At 42.9% G+C, this 9975-nt stretch overlaps 1 long non-coding RNA gene across 1 annotated transcript; it reads left to right on the top strand.

Annotated features, from left to right (window-relative positions):
• Window positions 1-269: 269 nt before the first annotated feature.
• On the top strand, window positions 270-9462 carry LOC134170734 (uncharacterized). The gene is made up of 2 exons (XR_009967356.1): window positions 270-393; window positions 9002-9462. It is a non-coding gene; the product is annotated as an uncharacterized LOC134170734 (long non-coding RNA).
• Window positions 9463-9975: the final 513 nt, after the last annotated feature.

The raw sequence follows: 9975 nt of genomic DNA, 5'->3' as shown, positions 1-9975 counted from the left end.
ATAATGGATGTTCTAGTCCTCTCTACCAAAAAAAGCACCTAGAAGAAAACAGCCTAAATCAAAGGTGGGGAACTTGTTAGGGGAAGATTAATCTACTGCTTTAATTAGGCTCCATCTATCACCTGCACTTCAACTGAGCAAAGGCACACTGGGGACAGGACAGATTACTGTGGGGTTTAACATCATGGATAAATTCATTCTTGAGCAAATCCCTTGAAAACTCACTATCTCCTTTCTTTCCACTGCCATGTTACTCATCCAGGAAGCCTACACGTGAAGAGGGCATACCTGTGGACACAGAGCCGCTGGGTGGATTACAGCGAAAACTGGCACCCAGTAAGTTAGATTGTTAAAGATGGCATTAATCTCTGTTGGTGGTGTAAGTATTCCCAGGTAAGAGTGTTGTGTCAGTAAACTTAATCTGCAATTAACAGACTGTGCATCCTTTGCTTCTGATGGCATTCACAATTTGGATTCTAATGGCTTATGAAATACAGGTAAGTTCCTCCCTTTTGTAGCAAAGGACATTTCCAGTTTGTCATTAATACTCAGTCTCTTTGAAGTTGTGGGATTTCAAAATCAAGCAGATGAGTGTCCTGCAAGAAAGCCTCATCTTCCCTTGGTTTCTTAATATGTGCTAACATTTTCTTTCATTTAATAGTGGTAGCTCATCCCTTCAGTATTACACGAGATGCCAAGAGGAATGCTTGTGACTGCTCAATAGCACTGCAAATCCAGCTGTCCCATGGGGGATCAGGTAGTTTTAAGTATTAGAAATACAGGAAATGCCAAGAATCTGAGCTTTCTGAAGCACATACAATATATGCCAGGACACGTAGCTAACCAATAATGATGGGTGAATACAATAAACCCTTCAGAAAGCACTATTGTACTGAAACACATTTTCATTTCCATCCAGCAGCAGCATTTTTTCTCACCTCCTGGCGGATAAACAAGACATCAGGATTACATTTTGGTGTCGTGTTGACCTGCTTCTCTGGTGTTTTGTGTAATGCCTAACAAGCTGGCACGGTTCATGCTACTGAAGGAACGGTGTGACCTTCCTCTTCTTCAGAGAGGCACAAGGCTAAGGCTAGGATCTGTTCATGGCTGTGTGCAGTCTCTGGGACTGCCTTTCACTATGCTCATCTTCTCCATAATGCATCCATCTCCTTTTGCACCTCATGGCACTATTAAAATAATCTGCTGATATGGACAGTAAGGTGAGAGACACAAGCCTGCAACCTTCTTGGTCTTTACCAGTCCTTTGACATGGGGAGTTTTGTGTGGCTGCCACTGGCATTTTTGCAATATCAAGACTAAAAAAGCAATTCAAGTGCTAGAACAGAGGGAACTCATGCTGTTTCATGTACACAAAACACCTGCACAAGGATGAAAGCCATGGCACAAAACTTGCTACATAGCTTGGACCAGCAGCTGGAGACTGGTGTGACACTGCAACAGCTCAGGCAGCCCTACAGGGCTATGGTTAGGTCATGTGAATTGCACTCTCTGAATAAAACTTGGAAGAGACAAGATTTTGCAAACATAAAGCTGAAGATCTAATATTTCACTCATCATTGCTCTCTCTTGCTTTTCCCACATTTCACCTCATAATTTGAATTTGTTCCTCTGAGTATTTCCTGACTCAGTATCATTGGGGAGTACTGTGGGCAATCAAAGGCAAATTGAATATCTGCTTTGTGCACGATAAAATCTTTTTGAAGAAAAAGATTAATTTGTATAAGGAGAAGGAAAACTAGACTAAGAATCTGACACTCCAGATGTCTGTTTCCCACTTACATTTAATAGATACCTTGCAGTTCTTCTACATATATTTAAATATGAATTTTATTTTAATAACATTTTTTAAACCATACTTTTATTAGTAACTTTTAAAAAATTAACTTCTTTTTGCCTCTTGTCAGTCTTTTATTGCTGAATATGAAATACTAGTAGTGATATTCTTAGAAGTGACTTATTTTCTGACGTCAGCAATTTATTTTTTCGTTGAGAAAAAACAGCTTTTTCATGGCTATTTCAGAAGCTTAAATTAACTAGGAGAAGGACCAGTGATTTTGCAAAATAAAGAGTCAGAAGGAAGTTAAAATGATGAAAGGAAGAGCATAAGTAAGAAATAGAATGGAGAATGAAGGAAAGAAGTGAAAGTTAGGGGTGCAGTTTAGGCAATATTTATAAAAATCTCTGTTCTGTCACAGTCTTGTTTCTACCAAACGTTATTTTGACAGATAACAAAATTTAAGCAGGGTATGGAGGTCTGCCTTTAGCTCTTCTGTTCAGAAGGTATGCAACTTTTTCTTACAGAAAAGATAGACATGTCAGCAATTCTGTATTTGGGGAAAAATGAGAATTAACAAGGTGACTTGTCACAAGATCAGTCATCATTACCACTATCTTGCTTGTATTCCCCAAGCTGCTTCTGAGCTTTGCGTCCATTTTGCGATCAGCTCTCACAGAGATACAGTTTAATTCATGCGCAGGTAACTCAAACCTTCACAGACCTGTCCCTGTCCCTTCAGTATCCACCAACTGATGCCTTGTGCAGGAGCTGTGTCATGCCACATGACATACCTGCCTGATACCCACCTGTCCACAGGTGGGCATCACTGTTATTTTTAAGCATCCTCAAGAAAGATGGATAAACTGGAGGGGGTTCAGAGGAGAAGGAGTGAATGGGCAGAGAAAACATGAGCATGTCAGTGAGCTTGGCTGACCTGGGCTCATTTAGCAGCTGGGCTGTGCTAGCCAAAGGGCAACTACAGGCCAAGAGGAGCAGTTTCTCCCCATGGCTGGGCCTTTGCAAGACCATAGCTGGAGCACCAGTTTTGTCCCCCAGTACGAGAGGGAGACTGACAAAATGGAGAGGATCTGCTGTGACAGTTAGGGGTGACAAATAAGGAAAGGCTTAAGAGAACTGGATTTATTAGCCTTTTATTTGTTGTTAGAACTACACATTATCACAAGACAGATAGTTTAAAGGTGTGTTTAAAAGACTTTTAGATGGCTCTGTAACAGGCACACCTTGGAGTCTGAGCTCTATCCTTTCCCTCTTGCTGTTGTGCAAAACTACCATAATGCACATGACCCACACTATAGACATGTTTACTGTTTGCACATGGAAATGCTACAAGATGAAGGTGGCTAGTTGCCATCATTTTATCACACTTGTATTGTCAAAGCTGGTTTTCATTGCTGCTTGGTGAGACAGCTGCTGCCAAAAGGGGATGAGCTGGAACCTGAGGGTGATCCTTGTGCAGGCCATGCCCCCACCAGTGGGTGTCATCCCACAGGTTCTGGCCTGAAGTAGGCAGAGATGATGGCTATAGGCATCAATAGGCAGAGATGATGGCTATAACAAGGTCTATCAACAACATCTGAGATGGAAAGTGAAGAAGGGCCAGAGGTTTCCAAGAGGAGCTAAAGGAGAGGAAGATGGAGGCCAGAACCAGAGACAAGGGTGTGACATACAACTGAGGGATCCAAACATACAACCAGCACTACACTGGGGCAGACACTGATGGCCCCTGACATCTATGTAGCTGACTGCTTGCGAAGCAGGGGGATGTATGAAAGCTGCTCAGTAGTTGCTCATAGTGCTGCATGGCTTCAGGCACACTAGCAGGAAAAAGAAAGCAGGTCTTTTCTCTCCCTCAAAGTTTTCTGGTGGATGAAAAATACAGGAACCTATTTTTGGAGGTGATCAGGTAATGAGAGTGGGCAACTCACCCCATTGTGCTCATTGCATGGGAAACAAGAAGTCTAAACCCTACCCTTAGCTCACCAGATAGCTAACCAAGAACATGCATACATGCTCACCATCTTGTTCATATTTAGCTTCAAAAAAAATCCCTCCCCTTCAGATTTTGGGTAGGCTTCACTCAGCTCCATCTTTGTGCCCGTGGATGCACAGAAGCTGTGGATGCTCTTGGTGGCTGCCAAAACCTCACCTTGAGCAGTTGCTGCCCCCTCTTCCCTCTCTCTCCCTTCTTCCCTCCCTTCCTCAGCCCTTTCCAGCAGCGCAGTGTGTGTCTGGGTCTGAGGTCTGCCTTTAGAAAAACAAAACTGCTGGCTTGGACAGCGGGTAGGTAGGTACTTCCCAATGAATTATGAATCCCCTGCCCTTCCCTGGGACAGAGGCCATGCCTCAGCTACATCCAGAGCCCTGAGCATGGTTTGGGGATCAGCAGGGGCCATCTGGCACCATGGCTCAGTCCAGCTTTCCCGAAGCAGCAGGAAGGGGGTGTCATGGCCAAGCCTGCCTTTCCACCCCACTGTGTGCCAGCCAGAAATTAAGCCCTTTGTTGATTAAAATAAACAGAAACCCAGTGGTGGCAGGTCATTTATTATAGGCTCTAGGCAAGAATCCCTTGTTTTCATGATCACGTGGAAGCCTATGATAACAAAGTGGGGCAAACTGGGAAAATGCCTGCACAACCCTTTGATTAATGCTATACAGCTACTCCTGCCCCCTCCCCACACTTCCTCTTGCTGCTCGCCTGAATTCATAGAGCTAATTGAAAGCAAGAGATAAAGGGCTTGTTATATATCTGAGCAAGAAAAAGTAAAATAATGACCTGGTTAAGCTAGGCTCAGGTACGCAGCTTCAAAGGAGTGAGGATATCAACGTCTGGCTCTACCCAGCCAGGCTGGGAGACTCCTCCAGTAGCCAAGCCTGCTTTCAAAGGAGCCCCTAACACCTCTGAGATTCCAGAAAAGGGCAGGGGATTACATGAGACAGGAAAAGCTGACAGGATAAAGGTATATTTAAAAAATCAAATAAATTAATCAGGGAAACCAGACTGCAAGTGTGATAGCTTTCAGGTCTCCATAGTGGACAAAAATGCCAGGTCTGCCTAAGCCCCAGCAAAGAAAGTTAACATAATGTGTAAAGCACCTCTTACATTTTCGTAAGAACTGTCCAGTTTTTGGCAAAATAGATCATATTTTAATGTCATTTAGGCTGCTGTTTCTGGCTACCAGAAGGAGACCTTTATGTGTTCTAGTGCTGGCAACCCCACTTCCCAAATTCTGGGGTAAGAATAGCAGAATTTCATGAAGGAGGCATCTTCTGGCATCTTGGAGATAGAAGAAGAGAGAGGGGCTGCTTAGAGAGGCCTAGAGCAGAGAGACAAGCACAGCTAACCCAAAAGCACCAAAGGAAAGGATTTAAACGTATCCTGGACTGACCTTGCATGTGTTCTGCCTAGGCCCTTCCTGGATCGTGCAAAGACTGTCCTTATAATCCTACATTGTTGACTAAGTGATCATTTTTTTCCCTTATAAACCAGCCTGTATTTCCTCATAAATCCATCTTGCTGTCTCACAGATATTGCATTGACTTTTCATTCTTCATTCCCTGTGGCAGCCTACGGTTAGAGAAAACACTGTGGTGAGCTGGTCGTGCTTCAACAGCCCGCTCACAAATGGGCTCGTCAGTAATTAAATTAATATATTTTCAGACAAAGAAGAAAATGTTTTCAGCTGAGCTGTGAGCTAGCAGCGCTCTGCTTTCAGCATAGTTTGAGACCACAAAGGCCACTGCAGGATCTGAACCCAGCACAGAGAAAAAGAAAAAAAAGCAACTGAATTTCCACAGTCTTCATTAATTTACTTTAGCCTGAATAATTCATGTAGTGCTTTTCTGCAGTATATTTTATCTGGAGACGCAAAGGCTCCTTAGAAAGTTGGGCAGTGTAATTATCTTTTTGCAGGTGAGGAAGCAGAGATAATCTCCCTACTCGAACATCAAGCAGCAGTCAGGTTTTTCCTGAAGCCGACACAAAGCCTCTTTCTACTGGAGTTTGTTCCGCAAGAAAACAAATCTGGGTCCATGCATTAGGAAAGTACCTCCAGAAATTTGGCTTCCAACCCTGAATGTGACACCAGTGGCAGCTACGGTTCTGCAAATGAGTTCACTTACTGACCTTAATAGTCAAGTATTTAATTTAGTGCCACTCTGTGTAAACTGAATGAGTGGAAATCTGAAAACCACAAGTGATGGGGGATCACAGCAGGTTTTCTGTGTGCCTTTGTAGTCTGATGGCACCAGATCTTTGGCAGTCCTTTCCCCAGCTGTGGTTTCATGACATGAGGTCTCCAACAGCAGCACTACCAGCAGAGTTGAGGGGCTGCTGCCCCACTCGCCACTGCTTGCCCAACTCCCCTCGGGCACCAGACTTTCATGCAAACTCAGTATGAAACTGGACGGCTTAAAAAATGACCCACAAAACCCATCCCTCTAGAAGCTCTGTTGATTCCTTCATCATGTTCACAGTGTTGTGGGAACAGCCATCCCCATACACTTCAGGTGGCAGTTTGTTTGAGTGGAGTGGTAGGAAAAGACAGGGCAGTGGGGAAAAGGAGGGGAGGCCATCAACACCTTGGGCTGTTACTGCTATCAAAGACCTTGTCTAACAAAGCTACAACTTCAGGGTCCAACTTTTAACAGCCCCTCCCTCCTTTGAAACAAAGTTTTCAATTAAATTGAGTTTACCCCTGCAGCATACCCAGATTTGGGCTTGAATTTACCAGTTCAAACTTTTGGAGCCCAGCTGGACTGAACTGTGCTCCACCTGTATTTTCTTAGCTGTTGTCAAGAGCCCTAATAGTTGAGCCAGTGCCGTATCTATTGACTGGTGCAAGAGACAGTGCTCTCCAAATTCAAACTCATAATTTCTTATGCTCTGTAACCTCTTTGCTATAAGGGGTGATGCCAACTCATGTAACTTGCTGTTAGTCTTCTGTCAGCTCTAAACCCCTGACTTTTTGAGGGACTACTACAGTTAAACAGCAAATTACTGTAAGAGAGCTCTGAATATGTTTGAAGACTATTTCATGGTAAAGGAAAACACTTTTTACCATCTAGGCAAAATCTTGGTAACTTTAAATGCATACCACATAAAACTCAAGCTGGCAGCAGCTGTTCGTGACCTTTGCTATGGCAGACAAAACCATCTGATCCTAAACTGCACATTGAAAAGAAGAATAAAAGAAGCAAACAGGACACAACAAAAATGCCTGATAGGAGACGATGGAGAAAAGTATCACACTACTATTGCAATAGTAGTGGCCAATAATTAGGAGTCTAACACTACCAAAATGTACTTATTTGTAGTGAACAATATAATGGGCAATCTTGAGGAAGCTCTGTGACATCAGTTCTGTGATAAAGAGAAGGAATTATTAAACACAGTAAGAGGATTGCGATACAATTGCAATACCAATGATCTCCTAGACCTCTCTTTTGCTTTTTATGCCTGTTTTACCAAATATTTTGCGTTATTGTTGCTCAAACTCCCATCTTGTTTCTTTTGCTGTTGCTCATACTGTCAGTGTAGCAGTTAGCTAGACAAGACAGGAGCTATTTGCCATGATGCGCTGCTTAGACATGAGGAAGACTCCGTAGAAAAAAGCAGAGTCAGAAATCAGACAGGAATAAGTGGACCAAATAAAATCAGACCCCTGAATTTTAGAGATTGAACAAGTAGCTGTATGAGACCTTTCTACAGAAGAAAATTCTGTTAGTAACACCGCCTCAGTGTCTGATGTGGGCCCCAGGGTGGTCTCAGTGTAGGCATATGGCAGCAATAATGACATGTCAACAAATCATCTTCATTGGAATGGAAGGGCTTGAAAATGACGTTTCCTTGGAGGTCACCTGTGGAATGGAAAGAAAGGATAATGAAGAGTTTTCCCATGAAGTCATTCTTTGATTGTAACTGATGAGCTCTACAGAACTGGGTTTGGTAAAAATTACATTGGTCCCAGCCATAAGCAAAATGCTCTCCATGGAAAGGGCAGGGCTTCATAGGCTACACTTTTCTTCTATGAGTGCTTCAGACGGGTATCTCTGGTGGACATTTTGGTGTGTCCCAATACATCCCATGACACAGAAACTTGTAAATGACAGTCTACTTGGAAGTATTGCAGATAGGCAGCAAAGTCTAGGCCGGCCTAGAGAGTTTAGAAGACTCTAACTACAACTTAGGAAGTTCACACTAATTGTCTGAGCTCAGCTAACTGTCCAGGTGCCTAAACTGATACATGTTTTCACATAAAACTCATACACTGTATTGTTCCACCTTCCCCAGGGTGCTATGCAACAGTGAAAGAAATCAAGTGGTTTAAAGCGGAAAGTGATTTAAACCAACAAATTTTACCTTGTGAAAGTGGACAGCTAAGAATATGCAACGATGAGTTATGCTGTCTCTGATCATAGGAAAGGGCTTTTTGCTTTCCTTAGAGGTGACCGTCTGTCAGAGGCAAGGGTTACAGAGGTATCGATAATGCACAAAGTTAACAATTCAGAGTAATGATGATTACTACACCCCACTGAACCATAAGGGAGATATCTTCACTCTGATTCATTTTCTTCTTCCAAGAGCACATCCAGCCTTTTTCATATGTCTCCTTCTCCATGACATTATCAGTCACTCATCATCTTGAACTTGAAAGTCACCAGCCACCCCTTTTTTGTTACTTTAATCCAGTCAATGGATTGAAGTTGGCATACTGTAAAGCCTTGTCTCTATCAGAAAAGTGAGTCAGTTTAATTAAATTGATTTAAACTTATGTAAATTACTATGAAGCTGGTTTAACCCATGTTCATATTGATTTATCTTGCATCACTTCTGCTCCTGCCATGAATGACAATCATGCTTATTAACCAGTGCACTTGCCTAATACTGGCAAAGTCACAAGCAAGGAAAGAAAGTCAAAGCTTAGGTTTTCTTCCTTTGCTGGAGCAAACTGCAGGTTGTTGATACCATGTTGTGTGCTACAAAGAGCACATGAAATGGTGGAACAAGGGAAAGAAGGCAGCACAGAGGTAGTAGAAACAGGCAAAACACACATAGCCGGACAGTGTTTGGGGAGTAGGAAAAAATCAGAGCAGTAATGATAGTCATAATCCTGTATTTTCCAACTCATAAGCACTGCTCATTTAGCTGTCATGTCTCATCACTATTTTTTCTTTACACAGTCAATTCCCTGTGCTGGAGAAGCCTTTTAATCTACTGTGGAAGCATTCCAAAACACCATGAGAGACTTCTGAAGACTTCCCTGTGTCAGAAACGCCAGTGGTGATGACCTTCAAGCACGTGGTAAGGCTTGGGAAAAAAAATATGGTTGGGCTTCCCCAGTATGCTCAGGGGGTCTCCGTGTTTCACGATGAAAGCCTGTGAAATTGTCACACTGGCATTATCTGGGTATGTTTTGTTGCTGTAATGTAGGTTTTAAACCCTCTAGACCTTTCAGAAAGCTGCTGCAGCTGCTTACACTGAAGTGCAACATAACCTTGCAGCTGGTAAGGGGTCTGCCAAGATTTCTACCTTGTTCTATACACAGATTGCTGCTGCATTACCATTGAACGCATCTCCAGAGCTCATGTCCAGCTACTTGGTGTAAACACTTCCTCTGAATCCTGCAGCCTTGAAGTAGTTTGTGAAAGAAGAAGACATTGTCTCGCTCTGTCTGAAATCCAGGCCGTTGGGAAGGAGGGGCACATAGCTTGTGTTTTACTTGCACAATATTTTTAGTTTAAGTAAAATGACTGGAGTATATAATCTCTTGTGGTCATCTCCTCATACAGGGATGAACATCACCCATAGGGACTGCTAGTTCAGCAGGTGGTCCAGCAGGTGGAAATACCATAATCAATTATGATAGTATTCCTTGAATTACTTTCAGTTCAGCTTTTGTACATTGTTTGACATGAACTCACTGTGAATGCACAAGTTACTGTCTTGACATGAAGCGTGGCTTGGATGTTCAGCTTTTTGAGACCCAGAATTTCCTCATCTGGAGAAAGTAAGTATCCTATGCACAGCTGTGACATTGACCACTTGCAGTATTTTGGAGAACGGAAGCATCAACTCTCTGTTTACCTGCAAAGCAGTAAACAGCTTGCGGTTTGTTTTTTCCTAGACCACAGTACTGATTCTGCTTCTTGCATCA

This window comes from Pezoporus occidentalis, unplaced genomic scaffold, assembly GCF_034315485.1.
Source record: "Pezoporus occidentalis ecotype Australia unplaced genomic scaffold, CSIRO_AGI_Poc_V1 ctg39, whole genome shotgun sequence".
NCBI classification, from domain to species: Eukaryota; Metazoa; Chordata; class Aves; order Psittaciformes; family Psittacidae; genus Pezoporus; species Pezoporus occidentalis.
The sequence above is the reverse complement of the archived record's forward strand: the minus strand, read 5'-3'. Positions and strand labels throughout refer to the sequence as shown.